The 22,905-nt window shown below is 40.3% G+C and overlaps 1 long non-coding RNA gene across 1 annotated transcript in view; it reads left to right on the plus strand.

The window, feature by feature from the left end:
* Positions 1 to 18,950, plus strand: part of LOC129623113 (uncharacterized) — a 98,524-nt gene extending 79,574 nt beyond the window's left edge. Inside the window, exons 2-3 of the long non-coding RNA XR_008700358.1 lie at positions 9,526 to 9,676; positions 18,468 to 18,950. This is a non-coding gene — a long non-coding RNA (uncharacterized LOC129623113). The remainder of the gene's footprint in view (positions 1 to 9,525; positions 9,677 to 18,467) is intronic.
* The last annotated feature ends 3,955 nt before the right edge of the window (positions 18,951 to 22,905 follow it).

Below are 22,905 nucleotides of genomic sequence, written 5' to 3' on the forward strand. Positions count from 1 at the left end.
AGCCACTTGCTTTCTCTCTCTGCCCTCATGGGGTCTTTCTTCTGTGGATATGTACCATTCACTCTTGTTATCTCTTCCTCTTTTAAGGACACTAGTCCTATTGGATTAGGGTCTCACCTCTGTGACTTAACCTTAAGAACTTCCTTAAATATTTTGTCTCCAAGTACAGCCATGTTGAGAGTTAGGGCTTCAACATAGGGATTTAAGGGGGCACAGTTCAGTCTATAATATATATTATCCTAGGATTGTTCCTATTTTTCTCCTATAATCAGTGCTTCTGTGAACATTCTTGTATTAGATTTCCTGAAACTCATGAGCAGGAGTTTCTTTAAATTACATAAGTAGAGGAAGAATTGCTGATTCTTAAGTCTTGCAAATGTTCAAAATCACAAACTGGCACCAAATCACTTCCCAACATGACTGTATGAAGTTTGACTCCCTCTAGAAGTGTCTGTGTATCCTCACAGGTCCACATACTTAAAGTCAGTTCAGTTCAGTTCAGTCACTCAGTCGTGTCCGACTCTTTGCGATCCCATGAATCGATTATCAAACATCTCAAATGTACCTTATTAAAGTCTTTAATATCATTCCCTTAATTACAAAGGATTCTGATAGTTTTTCATTTGTTTATTCACAATTTGTGTCCTATATTTTGGTAAAATTTCTATTCTATCTTATTTTCCATTTTTATATAAGATTTTATCTTTAAAAAATCTATTAGTAGACAGTTTATGTGCATTTTGGATACAGAATCTTTAATTACATATGTTCTTGTAGTTTGTATTTTGTCATATCATTCACTTCTGATGAGCCTAAGTTTCAAATTTTAATGAAGGTTAACTCATCAGTTTTCCTCTAAGCTTACTACGTTTTGTGTTTTGTTCAATATTATTTCTTGCTCTCAAGATCATAAAGATATTCTCCATGTGTTGCTTTAAATCCTAAGCCCTTTATCTCAACCTCACTGTAAAAAAAAAAAAAAAGAAAAAAAGAAAAAATAGGACTTTACAAAATCCTTCACCAATGTATATACTAAGTATTCTACGTAAATTGGTGATTTGAGTTATAAATTCCTTTGTCCCATTTTATTAATACCTAGTGCATGCAATGGAAAAGGCAATGGCACCCCACTCCAGTACTCTTGCCTGGAAAATCCCATGGATGGAGGAGCCTGGTAGGCTGCAGTCCATGGGGTCGCTAACAGTCAGACGTGACTGAGCGATTTCACTTTCAGTTTTCACTTTCCTGCATTGGAGAAGGAAATGGCAACCCACTCCAGTGTTCTTGCCTGGAGAATCCCAGGGGCAGCAGAACCTGGTGGGCTGCCATCTATGGGGTCACATAGAGTCGGACACGACTGAAGCGACTTAGCAGCAGCAGCAGCAGCAGCAGCAGTGCATGCAAGGGCTTCCCAGGTGGCACTAGTGGTAAAGAACCTACCTGCCAATGCAGGAGAAGTGATGTGGGTTCGATCCCTGGGTGAGGAAGATCCCCAGGAGGATGGCATGGCAACTCACTCCAGTATTCTTTCCTGGAGAATCCCATGGACAGAGGAGCCTGGTGGGCTACAGTCCATAAGGTTGCAAAAAGCTGGACATGACTGAAGCGACTTAGCACGCATGTACACACACACTCCATGCAAAGGAACTGAAAAAGAGAACGAAACTACATAAATTAAATATGGTCCTTGTTCTCAAGATGCTTGAAGTCTAGAAAACAAATTGTATAGCAGAATAACATTAGCACATGGTATTAGGATTATAAGAGAAAGGCAGTGGGATCCCTGAAGTCCTTTAAAATAATTTAATACTAAAAATTACTAGATCCTTATTATATGCAAGGATAATATCAATTATTTTTTTAAAACCACATGAAATTGTTCCTCTACTGGTGTATTTTTAAAATGTCAAAACCAAATGGAAGCTTGGAAAAACATTTCTCAGTTGCCCTGGAGGATCCTGGTCAACAAGGTGTACAACGGGATTTGATCTCAAGTAGCCTGGCCCTGGAGGTCTTCCCCAGGTAACCTTCTCCTCATCCTTATTGAGGGAGCAGCTAGAGCAAGATCAGACATAACAGAAGAATTAACTTAGGCTACAGCATTGGGAACTGACCTTAAAGGCTGCAGAAGATTTTAGAAGGCAGAGAAGAGGGACTGTATTAAAAATAAAATCAGGGAGGTGGTAAGGTGCATGCTCTATTTTGGAGACAGCAAGTGGCACATAGTGATAAGCTGTACCCTTTTCAGAGAAGCTGGAAATATAGGTTCATGAGTGAAAGGAAAGGGAATATTATTCTAAAGAAACAACTCTGGTCTACAGAGCCTCCACCTCCCTTAAGTCTCTCCCCCTTCTGCACTCTCTCCTGGCTCCAGTCACTCTGGCTTTCCTGCTGCTTATGAACACGCTCAGCATAGCCTTGCTTCAGGACTATGCATTTGCTTTTCACTTTTCATGAATGCTCTTCCCCCTTGGCCTGGCATCTTCCTTCCTTTTACCTGAGTTTACACTAACGTGGAACCAATTCACTGGAAAAGACCCTGATGCTGGGAAAGATTGAAGGCGGGAGGAAAAGGGGGCCACAGAGGTTGAAATGGTTGGATGGCATCACTGACTCTATGGACATAAGTTTGAGCTAACTCTGGGAGATAGTGAAGGATAGGGAAGCCTGGAGTACTGCAGTCCTTTGGGATGCAAGGAGTTGGACACGACTTAGGGACTAAACAACGACACTGACATGGTGCTCATTACAGAGGCTTTCCCTGACTCTCTTGTCTAAAGCAGCAAATCCTCTCCCTCTGTTTTCTTTTCTCTGCATTTTCTTTCTTCAAAGCACTTGCCGCCACCCAAGCTTGTGTCAGATCACCATTTCCTTACTTTCTATCCCTGGGCAAGAACTCTGGACAATTTTTAGCCTTGTAAAAGCCCCAGTTCCTAAACTGTGCTTCATATATAATGTGTAGTCCACAAATATTTGTCATGTAGATGAAATAAAAGAATGAATGATGAATGAACCATTGAATGAATAAATGATGGGCATTAGGGCACCATCAGAGGTTTTGTAGGTTATGACATGAACCCTCTTTTATAAATAGTCTTTGGCAGCTATGTAAAAGAGGAATAGGAGAGATAAGATGAAGAAAATAGGGAGAACAATTATTAAACTTTTACAAGAGCAGAGTGGAGCCTAGGAATTCAGAGCTTCATTTCTGGCATCAGGCTGTCAGGGTTTAAATCTCAGCTCTAAGATCTCCTGGCTGAATAACCTTGGGAACATCCCAGAATTTCTGCCTTTCTCTTTGTCTATAAAATGGGGATAACTCTTGAACTGTTGGAAGCCTTAAATGAGATAATGAATTGCTTATGATAGTGATTCATTAAATATAATGGTCCTCAACAATAATATGCACTTAAGCCAGGGCAGCATCAGTAGGAATTGAAGGAAGAAATAAATCAAGAGATGTTGAATAGGTAGGATGATCAAAACCTTGGATAATATAAAAAGGAAGTGCCTAAGACTCATACTTCTGTGTGATTAGAGATTGGCAATAACTTTAAGTAAGACCCAGAATGCAAGTAAAGGATGCAACTTTGAGTCCTCAGAAGGTAGGGAATAGGAAGTAGCAGGAATCATAAGTTTTGTTGTGAAATGTTTGAGTTTATACGAACGTATTTTACATGGGGATATTTAACAGAGTTGAAATATACATGAAGGAGGGGATGACAAAGTTTTAAGTGTGTTTTTTTACCTTCTTCAAGAAGATTTACAGTAAATTTTCTTAAACAGTTCCTTTCCCTTTGTATTTAAAATATAGTTTACTTAACCTGAATATTTCTATCTCTCTAAGGCTTATTTCTATAACAAGGATTTCACAGATTCTACTTACTGCATTTCTTGAGTAAGTCCAAAGCTTAATAGAACTAAATAATGATCCAGTTCCCACTGCCAAACCTACCTTAGTACCTGTTCCCAACCTTTCACTGTATTGAGGAACTGGGAAAGGATTCTCAAACTCCATGTGGATCTGAAGACTTGATTCAAATGTACTATAGAGCTGAATAAAATAGATGTTAAGGGACTCCCCAAAGGGCTTTGACCAACCCTCCAATTTGCAAACCAGAAAGCTCCTGTTTACTATCCTCAATTTTAACCACACACATTCCTACTCAGAGGAAACAGCATGCCCAAAACCAGTAAAAGAGCAAAAAGAGATAGTTAGAAATCTGTAATAAATGTATGTAAGTGAGACAGAAAATTAGAAAATGGCCACCTGCCAGCAGCCACATAAATTTTGGAGGAAATGCATTTTCTACTGGGATGCTTTATCATAGGAATTGCAAATATTTATTAAAAGTATTAAAATAGTCAGAATGTTAAATGTTTCCTCCAGTGGTGAAATTTCACATTGCCACATTAGAAGATGGGATATTCTGATACAGCGTTTGTTAAAATGACTTCATTTTATTAGTCTGTCATCCACAATAAATGGGCAGGTACCTTTAAAATAAGATATATTGAAGATAAAAGAGATTCGGGGGAGGGGCAGTGCTTCATTGTGTGAATGTGGCTTTGACTACGCAAGTATATAAATCTTGCAACCTTTCCCAAATGATACCAACAAGATTTTATTATTGTTTGATATAAAGTTTGCTGGATTTTGTAATCACACGAAAATCAATAGTAGTATTTGCCATTAACTTCCTTTTCTCTCTCATGCAAGATATACCTGATAATGATTTGAATGGTTAGTCCTTTATGGGTTCTCATATGCAATAACAGACATATCCAAGTGAAGATGCAAAACTAGACTCCCAATGAACTGAAGATGGAAGGAGGTGGCTGCTTCATTGCAGAAGGATAATAGAGATGACAGCTCGAGCACATCATCACTGAGTGGCACTAAGTTGAAGAGTGACAGGATGAGCTGGACAGATTACCTACCTAAGAGGCTTGTGCTTCCTGTGAGGCGCTAACCTAATAAAGATCTTATGCCATCACCTGGCAAAAATAGAAAGAGCCTTTCCCCATCTTAAGCCACTCTATTATATAAGTCAGAACAGCTTCCTGAATCCATCCCATGAAAAGGTTGGGGGCACTGAAGGGAATCTTGTTGTTGTTGTTTAGTTGCTCAGTTGTGTCCTATTCTTTGTGACCCCATGCACTGCAGCATGTCAGACTTCCCTGTTCTTCACCATCCCAGAGTTTGCTCAAAGTCATGTCTGTTGAGTCAGTGGTGCAATCCAGACAACTCATCCTCTGTCGTCCCCTTCTCTTCCTGCCCTCGATATTTCCCCGCATCAGGGTCTTTTCCAATAAGTCGGCTCTTCACATCAGGTTGCCAAAGTATTGGAGCTTCAGCTTCATCATCAATACTTACGATTAATTTTTAGGGTTGATTTCCTTTAGGATTGACGGGTTGGGTCTCCTAGCTGCCCAGGGGACTCTCAAGAGTCTTCTCCAGCACCACAGTTTGAAAGCATCAATTCTTTGGTGCTCAGCCTTCTCTATGGTCCAACTCTCACATCCATACATGACTACTGGAATACCATAGCTTTGACTAGATGCAGCTTTGTCAGCAAAGTGATGTCTCTGCTTTTTAATATGCTGTCTGTGTTTGTCATAGCTTTTCTTCCAAGGAGCAAGTGTCTTTTAATTTCATGGCTACAGTCACCATCTGCAATGGTTTTGGAGCCTAAGAAAATAAAGTCTGCCACTGTTTCCAATTTTTTCCCCACCTGTTTGCCATGAAGTGATGGGATGAGATGCCATGATTTTAGTATTTTGAATGTTGAGTTTTAAGCCAGCTTTTTCACTTCTCTTTCACTGTCATGCATTCTGCCATTAGGGTGGTATCATCTGCATAATGAGGTTATTGATATTTCTCCTGACAATCTTGATTCCAACTTGAGCTTCATCTAGCCTGGCATTTCACATTATATACTCTTCATATAAGTTAAATATGTAGGGTGACTATGTACAGCCTTTATATACTCCTTTTCCTATTTTGAACCAGTCCCTTGTTTCATGTCCGATTCTAACTGTTGCTTCTGGACCTGCATACAGGTTTTTCAGGAGTCGGGTAAGGTAGTCTGGTATTCCTTGCTCTTTAACATGGAAACTTACATTACCATATGTAAAATAGATAGCCAATGGGCATTTGCTGTATGTCTCAGGGAACTCAAACAGGGGCTCTGTATCAACCTAGAGGGATAGGAAGGGGAAGGAGATGGGAGGGAAGGAACATATGTACACCTATGGCTGATTCATGTTGATGTTTGACAGAAAACAACAAAATTTTCTAAAGCAATTATCCTTCAGTTAAAAAATAAATAAATTAAAAAAAAAAAGAATTTTCAACAGTTTGTTGTGATCTGCACAGTCAAAGGCTTTAGTGTAGTCAACGAAAAAAAAGTAGATGTTTTTCTGGAATTCCCTTCCTTTTTCTATGATCCAGTGAATGTTGGCAATTTGATCTCTAGTTCCTCTGCCTTTTTAAAGTCCATCTTGTATATCTGAAAGTTCTTGGTTCACAAATGGTTGAAGCCTAGCTTGAAGGATTTTGAGCATTACCTTGCTAGCATGTGAAATGAAAGCAATTATGCAGTAGCTTGAACATTCTTTGGCATTGCCTTTCTTTGGGATTGGAATGAAAACTGACCTTTTCCAGTCCTGTGACCACTGCTGAGTTTTCCTAATTTGCTGGCATATTGAGTGCAGCAATATGAGGATTTGAAATAGCTTGGCTGGAACTCAATCACCTCCACTAGCTTTGTTTGTAGTAATCCTTCTTAAGGCCTACTTGACTTTGCACTTCAGGATGTCTGACTCTAGGTGAGTGGTCATACCATCGTGAGTATCTGGGTTATTAGGACCTTTTCTGTACAGTTCTTCTGTGTAGTCTTTCCACCTTTTTTGGTCCATACCTTTTCTGTCCTTTCTTGTGCCCATCTGTGGCAATATTCCCTTGGTACCTCTAATTTTCTTGATGAGTTCTCTAGTCTTTTTCATTCTACTGTTTCCCTCTGTTTCTTTGCATTGTTCTCTTAAGGGGACTTTTTCTTATCTCTCCTTGCTATTCTTTGGAACTCTGCATTCGGATGGGTATATCTTTCCTTTTCTCTTTTGCCTTTCACTCCTCTTCTTTTCTCAGTGTTTGTAAGGCCTTCTGAGAAAACCATTTTGTCTTGTTGCCTATCTTTTTCTTGGGGATGGTTTTGGTCAACACCTCTCATACAATGTTACACACCTCCTTCTGTAATTCTTCAGGTACTCGTCTATCAGATCTAATTCTTTGAATCTATTTGTCACTTCCAATGTATATCATAAGGGATTTGATTTATCTAATCTAACTTAAAAATGGGATGCCTCTTCATGGATCATAGCCTTGTCATGACAAAAGGGCTTGCATAACTCAATGAAGCTATGAGGCCCATGCTGTGCAGGGCCACCTAAGATGGACAGGTCACAGTGGAGAGTTCTGAAAAACATTGTCCACTGGGGGAGAAAATGGAGAACTACTCCAGTATTCTTGCCGTGAGAATCCCATGAATAGTATGAAGAGGCAAAAAGACATGACACCAGAAGATGAACCCCTCCCCATTGGAAGATGTCCAATATGGGGTGAGGTAGAGATAAGGAAAGGCAGGGCTATTGGAAAGCCAAGTATATCTTGGAGAGAATAATGAAGAAGCTAGTAGCCTTCACTAGGTGGGTGGAATGGCCACCTTGCTTATTGGAATGTAGGTATTATGTTTAACATATTTGATTGGCCAAAATGTTCATTCAGGTTTTTCCATAAGATGATACAGAAAACCCCAAATGAACTTTTTGGCCAACCCAATATCCTATATTTACTCAATGGATATTTTGGGGACATCTCTGAAAAGCTGACCACTAACCTGTGTGCTGGAAATCAGGGGTGAACAATGCAACTCTGGTCCCAGCTCAGAAACGTGTCATTCTAGTGGGGAGAACACGGGTGCTTACAAGTTATGCTATTTCACATGGTAATGAGGGCTTTGAAGAAAGCAAAGTGAGTAAGGAGCCTTCTTTTAGGTGAGGAAAGGGTTGTTGAATGAGGTGACTTTTGAGCAGGTTCCTGAATACAGTGAGGGATCTATCCAGATCCTGGGGGTCACTGAGGGAAGAGCATTCCTGGCAGAGGGAACAGCAGAGGCAAAGCCCCGACCCCCCTGGTGTGAGCTGAGTTCTAGAGCATTGTGTCTTCTCCGTTCTGCATCCAGGCTTCCAGAAAGGAAGAACATCAGAGCTATCTGGTCATTGATACTTTAAATAACTCTTGATTTCATACTTCTGTTATGTTTTTGGCTTCCCTGAATCTCCTCAGAAGAGATTAAAAGTATGTGATGGTGAAATTGCCTCTCTGGCTGTTTGCAAGGACTACTAGGTATGATAATTTTTAGGGGATGTGTGAGTATCTGATGGATGGTTAGACAGACAGAAATTCCACTTCTGTTGAAAACCCAAGGTGACCAGGATAGGTGATCTTAATGAGGCATTATGAATGAGAATTTATACACTAGCCCTCTGGAAAGCCCTCCTTCATTCTTCTTTCAGGTATTATCTGTATACAAGTGTAATGGCACATGAGGTGCCCTGGGGGATGCTGAGCAGTGGGCAGGGTACTAGAGGAGATGCTCAGGGACAGCACGTGTAAACTGGCCTTGTTTGAATTTCGTGTTCCATTGTCAATAGGCTCTCGATGGTCTATAGTTTCCTAACCATATATGGTCATGATGTGGTGACCCAATCTTGTTGGACTTTTGTAGGGATTAAAAGAGAAGATTATAATGGCTTAATATGATGGCTAATACAAAATAAATAATTTTGTGTTAGTGCACAGACAGGATTTAAGGGTTCCTCAACTTAACTATTCCTGTTTTACATTTGGATCAATTATTCGGAATCCATGTTGAATTTTAAATCCATTTCTTATTTCTGCAATTTACTGGAAGACTTTGAAGATTACAGCAGAGAATTAAGACTCAGTGGGTCCATATGTTGTAGATACCAAAATATGGCACTTTCTTGTCATTCATTTATAGGTTTCTTTATTCCACAAATACTCATTCAGTGCCTGATATGTATGTATCTAGGTCTGTGCTAGAGCTGAGGATCTAATAGTAAACAGTAAAGGAATTCAGGACTTCTTGAATTTAGTAGAAAGGTGACTTAGGATGGAAGGGATGTAGATAAAAATCATATTTAGAAGGTGTATTTTAGATGAGCAAAAACACACCACAGGAGATGGACACTGTGCTCTGAGGGAACCATGAGATAACAAGCTTGACTAGACATGAGTCATTGAAAAGCAGAATTCTTTATGCAGTGGTGGTGTACCTGTGAGCCAGCAGTGAAAGCGAGCATGAAGCCCTGCTCCTTCCTCAGGAAGTCTTCAGCCCATGCCACCTGGCAGAGCACTAGGCCCTTGGGCTATGATGTCTAGTACCTGGTGATTAATTTCTTCTTTCTAATATCTGAAGAACATGCTTCCTTTGCCCACAGTCATCAATTTAAAGTCAATGTGATCATTTTATGAGAAGAACATCCTGACCATTTAATATACTGAACTCATTCACTGAGGTTGGCACAGACATCTGCAGTCCAGGGAGGTGACTCTCGGCAGTCAGTCTTGGCGGCAGCAGTGGTTGGTAAGGTAAGGCACTGACTATACCCAGGGTGGGTGGGGAGGCAAGCCTAGCACCAAACCAGTGTTTTGTCTGTAAATCCTTAATACTCAAAGTGTGGTCATGGGACTGGTAGCGTTGGTGTCACATGGGGGCATATTAGAAATATGGAATCTTGAGACCCTACCCCAGACCTACTGATTGGAATCTGCAAATTAAGGAGGTTCTAGAGGGAGGTACATATATTTTGATGCTTGTAAAGCCCTACAGTAGAGTTCGACTTATTTTGGACCTGTAGCTTGACTACCTTCCCCAGTGTGGATGAGATGAGATTAGAGAAAGTAGGTAGGAAGGCAGAGCCATGTTTCTTCCTCCAATTTGCTCAGCCCTAGAGCATACTCAGGCTAAAAGCCCAGATTAGTTGTTTCATTTGATTATGAAGGAAAAAAAGGCATATTTGCTGATCAGTGTGGTGTCATCTATATGATGTCATATATGTTTGTTTAGGAAAAAATGAGTCCTTGAGTTAAATAAGAAGTTTAAATAAATAATAATGGTCTATAAAAATAAGTCCTTCATATTTCTAAGTAAATTATAAAAACTGATTATTAAAATGAAGCAATGAAAAGCCTACAATTTTGTTTCATATATTATATGTTCTCTGATATAGTATGATTTTTTTTGTTTGTTCATTTTTTGCAATTTAGCATTTGTGCATCAAAAAACTTTTGAATTTAAATCCTGTTTTTACCTATTTGGAGAAGGCAATGGCAACCCACTCCAGTACTCTTGCCTGGAAAATCCCATGAACAGAGGAGCCTGGTAGGCTGCAGTCCATGGGTCACTAAGAGTTGGATATGACTGAGCGACTTCACTTTTACTTTTCACTTTCATGCACTGGAGAAGGAAATGGCAACCCACTCCAGTGTTCTTGCCTGGAGAATCCCAGGGATGGGGGAGCCTGGTGGGCTGCCGTCTACGGGGTTGCACAGTCGGACACGACTGAAGCGACTTAGCATTTTACCTATTTCACTTGTGTGATTTGGCCACAAAATATCTTAACTTTTCTGAGCTTCAGTCTATTCATCTATTTTTTTTTTTATGTCAAAAGCAGAGAGCCCTGCAACAAGCATGCCTTTGGGAAGATGGAACCACAGTGGCTTCCTGAAGGGGCACCTCTGACTCCCTACTTCATCCATTAGGAATGTGGGAATTGTGATGGACCAGGAGGTGGCTGTCATCTTAGTTATTGTGAAAGGGGGCAGAACTGACAGGCAGCTGACTTAGGTTCTGGTCTTAGTATTGCACTTACTTAAAAGAACTGCTGAACTCTTGATCATGGTGGTTTTCTTTCTGGCAGGAGAGAGGACTTGAAATATATCATCTTTTAGCCCTTAAAAGTCAACCTCATTTTTAAAAAAAACGATCTTACTTATTTACAAATATTTTTGTTATCGATGTTGTCAGTTCACTATCCCACTATCCATCTCAACAACCTTCCTTTATACCCTCTGTTACAGAGATGGGAGAAAAAGCACTTTGTTCTCAGTCTCTGTTATAGCAAGGAGAGCCATAGGACCCCCTACTGGTCAATATGTTTAAGCAGAAATCTGTTGTCACTGTGTCTTTTACTTCCTCCATCTTCTTGCCAGGCTCACAGAACATATTTGGAGATGCCACAGCAATCACTGAAACATCATTAAGTCACAATAGCAGACCTAGATGACTTGTTACTGTACCTTTTGTTCCCTGAGATTGACAAACCCCCTTCTATTTGGATAAGACAATGTAACTGAACTTCTGTGTAACCATAAGTAAGACTAGTATCTGCCATTTTCAAGCCATTGTTCTGAGGACCAAAGTTCCTGCATTTAGATGCCACTGTGGGGTAATCTGTGGCTTAAATTTGTTTCTGTTTTCTAACAATTTGATGTTGTTCAGTAGCTCAGTCATGTCCAACTCTTTGCAACTCCATGGACTGCATGCAGCATGCTAGGCTTCCGTGTCCTTCACTATCTTCCAGAGATTGCTTGAACTCGTGTATTGCAGAGAAGGCAATGGCAACCTACTCCAGTACTCTTTTTTTTTTTTTTTTTTTCAAATTTGAAGAACATTTATTTATTTTTTTTTATTTTTTAACTTTACAATATTGTATTGGTTTTGCCATATATCAACATGAATCCGCCAAAAGTGTACACGTGTTCCCCATCCTGAACCCTCCTCCCTCCTCCCTCCCCATACCATCCCTCTGGGTCGTCCCAGTGCACCAGCCCCAAGCATCCAGTATCGTGCATCGAACCTGGACTTGTGACTCGTTTCGTATATGATATTATACATGTTTCAATGTCATTCTCCCAAATCATCCCACCCTCTCCCTCTCCCACAGAGTCCAAAAGACTGTTCTATACATCAGTGTCTCTTTTGCTGTCTCGTATACAGGGTTATTGTTACCATCTTTCTAAATTCCATATATATGCATCATCCCACTCCAGTACTCTTGCCTGGAAAATCCCATAGATGGAGGAGCCTGGTAGGCTGCAGTCTATTGGGTCGCTCAGAGTCGGACACAACTGAGCAACTTCACTTTCACTTTTCACTTTCATGCACTGGAGAAGGAAATGGCAACCCACTCCAGTATTCTTGCCTGGAGAATGCCAGGGATGGGGGAACCTGGTAGGCTGCCGTCTCAGGGGTCGCACAGAGTTGGACACAACTGAAGCAACTTAGCAGCAGCAGCAGCAGGATACTGTATTGGTGTTTTTCTTTCTGGCTTACTTCACTCTGTATAATAGGCTCCAGTTTCATCCACCTCATTAGAACTGATTCAAATGTATTCTTTTTAATGGCTGAGTAATACTCCATTGTGTATATGTACCACAGCTTTCTTGTCTATTCATCTGCTGATGGACATCTAGGTTGCTTCCATGTCCTGGCTATTATAAACAGTGCTGCGATGAACATTGGGGTACATGTGTCTCTTTCAATTCTGGTTTCCTCAGTGTGTATGCCCAGCAGTGGGATTGCTGGGTCATAAGGCAGTTCTATTTCCAGTTTTTAAAGGAATCTCCACACTGTTCTCCATAGTGGCTATACTAGTTTGCATTCCTACCAACAGTGAGATAATGCAAATCAAAACCACAATGAGGTACCCTTTCATGCCACTCGAATGGCCACTCCAGTACTCTTGCCTGGCAAATCCCATGGATGGGGGAGCCTGGCGGGCTGCAGTCCATGGGGTCGCTAGGAGTCAGACATGATTGAGAGACTTCACTTTCACTTTTCACTTTAATGCATTGGAGAAGGAAATGGCAACCCACTCCAGCGTTCTTGCCTGGAGAATCCCAGGGACGGGCAAGCCTGGTGGGCTGCCGTCTGGGGTTGCGCTGAGTCAGACACAACTGAAGCGACTTAGCAGCAGCAGCAGCAGCAGCAGCAGCAGCACGTGTATTGAGTAGCTGATGCCATCCAACTATCTCATCCTCTGTTGCCCTCTTCTCTTCCTGCCCTCAATCTTTCCCAGCATCAGGGTCTTTTCCAATGAGTTGGCTCTTCTCATCAGTTGGCCAAAGTGTTGGAGCTTCAGCATCAGTCCTTCCAATGAATATTCAGGGTTCATTTCCCTTAGGATTGACTGGTTGGATCTCTTTGCTATCCATGGGACTCTGAAGAGTCTTCTCCAGCACCATAGTTCAACAGCATCAATTCTTTGGCACTTAGCTTCTTTATGGTGCAACTCTCACATCTGTACATGACTACTGGAAAAACCATAGCTTTGACTATATGGACCTTTGTCAGCAAAATGATGTCTCTGCTTTTTAATACACTGTCTAGGTTTGTTATAACTTTTTTTTCCCCCAAGGAGCAAGCATCTTTTAATTTCATGGCTGCACTCACTGTCCCCAGTGATTTTGGAATTCTCCAGGCCAGAATACTGAAGTAGGTAGCCTTTCCCTTCTCTAGGGCATCTTCCAACCTAGGGATCAAACCCAGGTCTTCTGCATTTCAGGCAGATTCTTTACTAACTGCTATTAGGGAAACCCCTCCATATCTGAGGTTATTGATATTTCTCCCAGCGATCTTGATTCCAGCTTGTAACTCATCCAGACCAGTATTTCCCATGATGTACTCTGCATATAAATTAAATAAGCAGGGTAACAGTATACAACCTTGATATACTCCTTTCCCAATTTTGAACTAGTCCTTTGTTCCATGTCCAGTTCTAACTGTTACTCCTTGACCTGCATACAGGCTTCTCAGGAGGCAGGTCAGGTGGTCTGGTATTCCCATCTCTAAGTATTTTCCACAGTTTGTTGTGATTCACACAGTCAAAGGCTTTAGCCAAGTCAATGAAGCAGATGTTTTTTATGGAATTCTCTTGCTTTTCTATGATCCAGCAGATGTTGGCAATTTGATCTCTGGTTCCTTTGCCTCTTCTAAATCCAGCTTGAACATCTGGAATTTCTCAGTTCATGTACTATTGAAGCCTAGCTTGAAGTATTTTGAGCATTACCTTGCTAGCATGTGGACTGTGTGCAGTTTTGTGGTAATTTGAACATTCTTTGGCATTGCCCTTCTTTGAGATTGAAATTAAAACTGATCTTTTCCGGTCTTGTAGCCACTGTTGAGTTTTCCAAATTTGCTGGCATATTGAGTGCAGCACTTTAACAGCATCTTCTTTTAGGATTTGAAATAGCTCAGCTGTAATTCCATGACTTCCAGTAGCTTTGTTTTTCATGATGCTTCCTAAGGCCCATTTGATTTTACACTCTAGGATGTCTGGCTCTAGATGAGAGATCACACCATCATGATTATCTGCATCATTAAGATCTTTTCTGTATAGTTCTTCTGTGTATTCTTGCCACCTTTTCTTAATCTCTTCTGCTTCTGTTAGGTCTGTACCATTTCTGTTCTTCATTGTGCCCATCTTTGCATGAAACGTTCCCTTGGAATTTTAATTTTCTTGAGAGATCTCTAGTCTTTCCAATTCTGTTGTTTTCCTCTGTTTCTTTGCATTGTTCACTTAAGAAAGCTTTCTTATCTCTCTTGGTATTCTTTGGAATTCTGCATTCTAATAGGTATATCTTTCCTTTTCTCCTTTGCCTTTGCTGCTTTCTCAGCTATTTGTAAAGCCTCCTCAGACAACTATTTTGCCTTTTTACATTTCTTTTTGTAACTAAAAAATATAGGAAATAATGCCTTTCCATAGCCCAAGAAAGTAAGGGCTTCTATTTTGGCTAAAATTACCACAATGATGAAATCCTATGAGTTAAATATTCCCCATGATTATTGCAATGATAACCTCTGCCCAAATTCATGTGTAGGTTCTGGTGTTTCATATATCTCTTTAGACTCTGTGCTATTGGCAGTGCATACAAGGATACAAAGGATAACAGCCCCATAGAGGAATGCCTCAGAAGCAGGATTATACAATGTGATTCTTAAGATACTTGAGAAAAATTAAGGGACTGCAGAAAGTTTCAGCTGATAAAGTAACAATAAAGGCAAACATATTCATCAAGATATGCTGAATAAATGGGGTATGGTTCATAGAAACCCTTCTGAAAAGAAGTAAGGAATAGAGTCTGTGTGTGAGAGAGAAAGAAAATACTACTTTTCTTTATTCAGAGTACTACTGTTCAGTTCAGTTCAGTTCAGTCACTCAGTTGTGTCCGACTCTTTGCGACCCCAGGAATCGCAGCACGCCAGGCCTCCCTGTCCATCACCAACTCCCAGAGTTCACTCAGACTCACGTCCATCGAGTCAGTGATGCCATCCAGCCATCTCATCCTCTGTCGTCCCCTTCTCCTCCTGCCCCCAATCCCTCCCAGCATCAGAGTCTTTTCCAAAGAGTCAACTCTTCGCATGAGGTGGCCAAAGGACTGGAGTTTCAGCTTTAGCATCATTCCTTCCAAAGAAATCCCAGGGCTGATCTCCTTGCAGCCCAAGGGACTCTCAAGAGTCTTCTCCAACACCACAGTTCAAAGGCATCAATTCTTTGGTGCTCAGCCTTCTTCACAGTCCAACTCTCACATCCATACATGACCACAGGAAAAACCATAGCCTTGACTAGATGAACCTTTGTTGGCAAAGTAATGTCTCTGCTTTTGAATATGCTATCTAGGTTGGTCATAACTTTCCTTCCAAGGAGTAAGCGTCTTTTAATTTCATGGCTGCAGTCACCATCTGCAGTGATTTTGGAGCCCCAAAAAATAAAGTTGACGCTGTTTCCACTGTTTCCCCATCTATTTCCCATGAAGTGATGGGACCGGATACTGAGACACATGCAAAATGAAGGACAGAAAGTCAGGAAATGTGGGGAAGAAAGAGCAAAAAAAAGGAAGATAAAAAGGAGAGAAAAGGGAGAGAAAAAGGGAGAATGATGGGAGAAAGAAATTAATAGGAAAGGAGAGGCAAAAAACAGAACAAAGGAAAGAGGAGAAAACCATGCCCATGTGCAGGATGCTAGCTGTGGTAGACAACACTCTAGTACTTTCCCGCCTCTCTCCTCATAACCTCACCACCACTCCAAAGAGGGACATGCTGTCATCCCCATTCTGAGGTTAAGGAGTCAGGCACAGAGAGTGGAATCGACTTGCTCATGGTCTCATGGTGGCTGAATGACCCATATGGGATTCAAAGCCCAGGAATTGTATAGAACTCTATATTTTATGCTGTCACTGTAGACACTAGCCAAGGATCTTAGAAAATGGGTTTGTTTGCAAGGAAATCCAACCAGTCCATCCTAAAGATCAGTCCTGGGTGTTCATTGGAAGGACTGATGCTGAAGCTGAAACTCCGATAGTTTGGCCACCTCAAGTGAAGAGTTGACTCATTGGAAAAGACTCTGATGCTGGGATGGATTGGGGGCAGGAGGAGATGGGGACGGCAGAGGATGAGATGGCTGGATGGCATGACCGACTCGATGGATGTGAGTTTGAGTGAACTCCAGGAGTTGGTGATGGACAGGGAGGCCTGGGGTGCTGCGATTCCTGGGGTCACAAAGAGTCGGAATGACTGAGTGACTGAACTGAACTGAACTGAAGGGTCCACATTTTGAGAACCAATGGTTTAGAGCAGCGCTATCCAAAAGAAATATAATGTGAGCCGTATGTATAGTTTAAAGATTTCCAAGTAGCCAAGTTTTTAAAAAGTAAAAAAGAAAGTTGAATTTTATTTTCATCATATATTTTATTTAACCTAACACTATATCCAAAATATGAGTATGTCAATTTGTTATCAATGTAAAATTAATGACATGTTTTACATTTTTCTTTTGTACTGTCTTTGAAATCGAATGTGTATTTTATACCTAAAGCACAGCTCAATTTTGACACAAAAAAAAGAAAGAAAGAAAATGGGTTTGTTTATTAAGTGAATACTTATTGAGCATCTACAAAGTGCCCTAGTGGATACACTAGGGCATACACTAGAGATAACACTGCTGCTGCTGCTAAGTTGCTTCAGTCACGTCCGACTCTGTGCGACCCCATAGACAGCAGCCCACCAGGCTCCCCCATCCCTGGGATTCTCCAGGCAAGAACACTGGAGTGGGTTGCCATTTCCTTCTCCAATGCAGGAAAGTGAAAAGTGAAAGTGAAGTCATTCAGTCATGTTCGACTTTTAGCGACTCCAAGGACTGCAGCCTACCAGGCTCCTCCATCCATGGGATTTTCCAGGCAAGAGTACTGGAGTGGGGTGCCATTGCCTTCTCTGAGAGATACACTAGTGGGAGAAAAAAATTAAATCCTCTGCTTTATTGAGCTTAAATCTGGAAGGGGAAGACAATTTAACAGCTATAGTGATGCTAATAGCTATGGAAATATTAAGTAGTGTAGGGGATACAGGATAGGTCAGGTTTGGAGTGCGGGTTATTCTTTATATAAGGAAATTGAGAAGAGTTCAATGGTAAGGCAGAACGTGAACAGAAATCTAATCTAGAAAAGGAAGTGAGCTGTGAGGTCATCCTGGGGAAAAAAAAAGTTGCAGGGAGGTACAGCAAGAGAAAAAGCCCTGTGGCTTTTAACAGCTTGAGACAATAGAGCACAAGGAAAATAGAAACCTATATATACAGTGTATTTGGGGCTTCCCAGATGGCACTAGCGGTAAAGAACCTGCCTGTAAATGCAGGAGACATAAGAGACATGGTTTCGACCCCTGGATTGGGAAGATAACTTGGAGGAGGAAATGGCAACCCACTTCAGTATTTTTGCCCAGAAAATACTATGGACAGAGGAGCCTGGAGGCCTACAGTCCATGGGGTCACAAAAAGTCAGACACAACTGAGCACATTTACTTATACACATATATGTATAAGTGAATCGCTTTGCTGTATACCTGAAACTAACACAACATTGTTAATCAACTATATTCTATTATAAAATAAAAGCAAAATTTTAAAACCCACAAAAAATTAGTTTCTGTACATAGTTAGATTAAGGCTTCTGTGATATCCCATTCTATGAAATGTGTACATTAAATTTATAACTGTTAAAAAAAACTACACTAGTAATTTACACTCAAGGCATTGTCAGTTCAATTACAGCTAGTTAGTGGTGAAAGCATTGTGAGGAAATACTGTCAAATGTATAAAGTATATAAAATGTTCCAAGAACAACTAAGTTAGAAAGAGACTGGATCGGAAAAGTTACTACAAAAGATGTTTGTGTGAGTCTTGAAGAACACCTGCTGGTGAAAAACTACAGAGAAGAAATAACTAGCAGAGTTATCCACTAGAATTTGAGACAGGAAAAAAAAAAAAAAAAGCTCCTTGGTATTGGGTCAGGTCATATTTTGTGTTTCTGTTCCATTTCCTACTTGAAGAGTTTCCATATTGTGGTGAATCTGTGTGTGGCTGTAATGGGGGCTTCCATCTGTGATCCTGGAAGAGACACGTCCTGGAGCATAAGCCTGGTCACTCGTTGTCTTGGGAGGAAATTCAATTCAGACCCTGGGCAGAAGGACATCCATATAGCACAACAGATAATCTCCTCAAGACCAGCTGCTCTTTGTGGTTTGGACATGGGATAGGACCCAAATTACAGAATCTGGGACCAGCTCTGTCCTGGGTGCCACATACTGTTTTCCTTCCTGGCGAGAACAATTGGTGTAGCCTTTTCTGTAAGAGTCATGCCAACATGACACAATAGCAGGACAAGCCCATCAAATGTGAACCAAGGTTTTTGGTGTCTATAGAAAAGGTTTTGTCAAAATGAATTCTCATCAATTAGAATAAAATTCCAAGAAACTTACCTTCTGATTTCCATGAATTTCCTGTTTCTCCCTATGCCTCTCTCTCACAGACTCATGATTCAACTGCAGACTTTTTCCCAGAAAGGAGCCTTGTGAGAGGACTAACACCTGGGATTCTTCTCTACATCCCAAGTATTTAGTAAGAGTTAGGCACATAAGAGTTACTCAGTATATTTACAGAAGGCAAATTTAACATGTCTCGAGGGTCAAATTAGCCTGAGTTTGGTTGGTTTTGTCAAAATATAAATGATAGACATTTCACAGGATCTCAATTTCTACTCTGTTTTTTTGAATAACAAAATAAGGAAAAAGTGATGGGCATTTTGGGGGGAAATTCAAAGAAGAATAAGACGTGATTTGAGGACAAGCCCTTCACAATCTAAGGAGAGAATCAAAATAGAAATATATGAGGATGCTGAATTTGAATAATGGTTCCAGCACAACAGAAGAATGTCTCCAGACAGGTCATCTTCTGTTGCCAAGTAAATGGGAAAATATAAGTGCTATAGCAGTTCAGAGGAGGGGGTGATTTTTGTTTTACTCTGTGGTCAGAGAAAGATAATGAGGGTTGGGATGGTGGAGAGATATTTGCCTACCTCTTGAAGGAATGGGTAAGATATCTATAGTTTGAAGAGAGAGGGGAAGGTACATTAGAATTGGCTTAAGTCAAATGCAGAGGAGGGGCTTCCATCTGCAGAAAGTGCATGTCAGGGAACAAAGCAGAGTGGTTAGAGCAGAGTGGCTGTGCCCTGAGGATTAGCAAGAGAAAATGGGGAAAATCAAAGTGGGAACCATATTATCCAAAAACTTCAGGGGCAATCTAAAACATGCTTCTTAAATAAACTTTGGGGAGGCCATAGGTCTTTGTCTTGACACTAAAAGAAATTAAAGCAAGAAATGGATGCATGCCATGATCTCACTTGCAGCCTGTTTCAGCAACATCATTTCTACTTTGCCTCTGTGGCTGCTTTTCCTAATTTCCTCGCTGCACAAAGAAAATAAATAAATAAATGTACTATAGTCTTATTTATCCTTCTTTGGACATTTCTTTACCAGGCAGATGGTCAATTAAGAGCACTAAACAATGACACTGTTTTCTCTGTAAACATTTTTTTCTAATAGCCTAACAAATGTAAGTCTGTGCTGCCATACTGCTGAATACCATCTTGACTTTCTAATTACAAAGAACTGTGTCTTGATAGTTACAATTACAGCTGTAACAATGATGCCAGGCCCTGAACAATACCGTTTGAGGCAAAGTGCTTATCCGAATATTCACAAATAAAGGCTTAAATTTATGCCAGAGATGTAGATGGAGGTTAAACAATTGGGAGGGAGAAAAAGGTTGAAAACACTGGTTTAATGCTACAGATGTGAATTTGAATCCAATTATTCTGAAAAGAGAGAAAAAAAAAAAACTTGAAACGTTGCTGTTTTCTTCTGTTTTAGTAATCAATAAGGTTAAGGGGTGGTTCAACTTAGCTTGCTAATACCTCTAATTTTGATAGTTGGCTACACTCTAGTATTTTCAAAGCATACTATCTTTTAAGCAAAGTGAGTTTTTATGAGGTGCAAGTCTTCATGTTAAAAGACAACCATTCTTCAGGCAGGTAACCCAAATGAAATGATACACAATTTTTGAGTAGCTAGAATATATGTCCAGTACTGTTTTAATGAAGGCCCTGTAACACAGTGATTAAGTTCCCTAGGGCTTTGAAGTCAGGTGTGTAGGCATCAAAAATCATGTTCTGCCTCAGTGTCCTCATCTGTAAAATAGGAATAATAATGGCAATACTGATACAATTGTTGCCACTGAGTTGTAGTGAGGTTTAAAGAGTGGATATAAAGCTTGCAATATGGCGATTGCTATAGTATTTAAAATAGGGCAGCCCATGTCATTATTTGTGGAAAACAGACTTCAGAATAAGTTTTGAAAATCCTGGAACAGGGAAGTGAGGGTGAAATGTCTACTAAGAGGGCATCTATATCAAGGACACTAGGGTCATTCAGTATCTTTGGGTGTGTCCACAGTCTCTCCATAATACATGACCAAAGAGCATGATTACTTCATTTAACAGTATGATTGCACCAATCCTGAATTGCATTTAGCCATTAACAGCATTTTAAAATTTCAGTTGGGAATTTTCTTTCAACTCATGGCTGAGAACATTGGGATTTACCAATGCTAATTATGTCTCCTTTTCTTTTTCTTCAAATTATCCACAATCTACTATAGTACTAAGACACAAAGTGGCCAAAACAATATAAAGACATCCATGTCCCCAACCCTGGGTGGAGTAAAAATGTCATTATATATTAGCCTTATGATTTATTTTAAAAATATCCATAATAACTTATACATAATTGTTTGCACTCTATACCTACCATGGCTAAACCATTTACGTGTAAAAACTTACTTAGTCCTGCCATAAACTTCATAAGAGAAGAAGTATTTTCTTCATTTTGTAGATGAGGAAATCAAAGCAGATATTATGTAACTTGATCAAAGTCAAATCATAAGTAAGTGACCATAGATTTTTAACTCTTATGAACAAATTAATGTTATGAAAATATTAATATGTAAAGATCGAAAAACAAATAAAGACTAATGCTTATTCAGTTCAGTCCAGTTCAGTCGCTTAGTCATGTCCGACTCTTTGCAACCCCGTGGACTGCAGCACTCCAGGCCTCCCTGTCCATCACCAAATCCTTGAGTTTACTCAAACTCAAGTCCACTGACTTGGTGATGCCATCCACCCATCTCATCCTCTTAGTCCCAATCTCCTCCCGCTGTCAATCTTTCTCAGCATCAGGGTCTTTTCAAATGAGTCAGCTCTTCACATTAGGTGGCCAAAGTGTTGGAGTTTCAGCTTCAACACCAGTCCTTCCAATGAATATTCAGGTTTGATTCCTTTAGGAGAGACTGGTTGTATCTCCTCGCAGTCCAAGGGACTCTCAAGAGTCTTCTCCAACACCACAGTTCAAAAGCATCAATTCTTCAGCACGCAGCTTTCTTTATAGTCCAACTCTCACATCCATACATGAATACTGGAAACACATGTATACCTGTGGCAGATTCATTTTGATATATGGCAAAACCAATACAATATTGTAAAGTTAAATAAAATAAAATTAACAAAAAATAAAATTAAATTAAAAAAGAGAGAGAAAAAAAATAAAAACCATAGCCTTGACTAGACAGACCTTTGTTGACAAAGTAATGTCTCTGCTTTTTAATATGCTGTCTAGGTTGGTCATAACTTTCTTTCCAAAGGTAAGTCTCTTTTAATTTCATGGCTGCAGTCAACATCTACAGTGATTTTGGTGCCCAAGAAAATAAAGGCTGCCACTGTTTCCCCATCTATTTGCCATAAAGTGCTTATTTAACTTATATGCAGAGTACATCATGAGAAACGCTGGGCTGGATGAAGCACAAGCTGGAATCAAGATTGCCAGGAGAAATATCAATATCCTCAGATGTGCAGATGACACTACCCTTATGGCAGAAAGTGAAGAAGAACTAAAGAGCCTCTTGATGAAAGTAAAAGTGGAGAGTGAAAAAGTTGGCTTAAAGCTCAACATTCAGAAAGCTAAGATCATGACATCTGGTCCCATCACTTCATGGGAAATAGATGGGGAAACAGCAGAAACAGTGGTTGACTTTATTTTTTGGGCTCCAGAATCAATGCAGATGGTGATTGCATCCATGAAATTAAAAGACGCTTACTCCTTGGAAGGAAAGTTATGACCAACCTAGACAGCATATTAAAAAGCAGAGACATTACTTTGTCAAAAAAGGTCCATCTAGTCAAGGCTATGGTTTTTCAGGTGGTCATGCATGGATGTGAGAGTTGGACTATAAAGAAAGCTGAATGCAGAAGAATCGATGGTTTTGAACTGTACTGTTGGAGAAGACTCTTGAGAGTCCCTTGGACTGCAAGGAGATCTGGTCAGTCCATCCTAAATGAAATCAGTCCTGGGTGTTCATTGGAAGGACTGATGTTGAAGC

This window comes from Bubalus kerabau, chromosome 11 (genome assembly GCF_029407905.1).
Source record: "Bubalus kerabau isolate K-KA32 ecotype Philippines breed swamp buffalo chromosome 11, PCC_UOA_SB_1v2, whole genome shotgun sequence".
Lineage (NCBI taxonomy): Eukaryota > Metazoa > Chordata > Mammalia > Artiodactyla > Bovidae > Bubalus > Bubalus kerabau.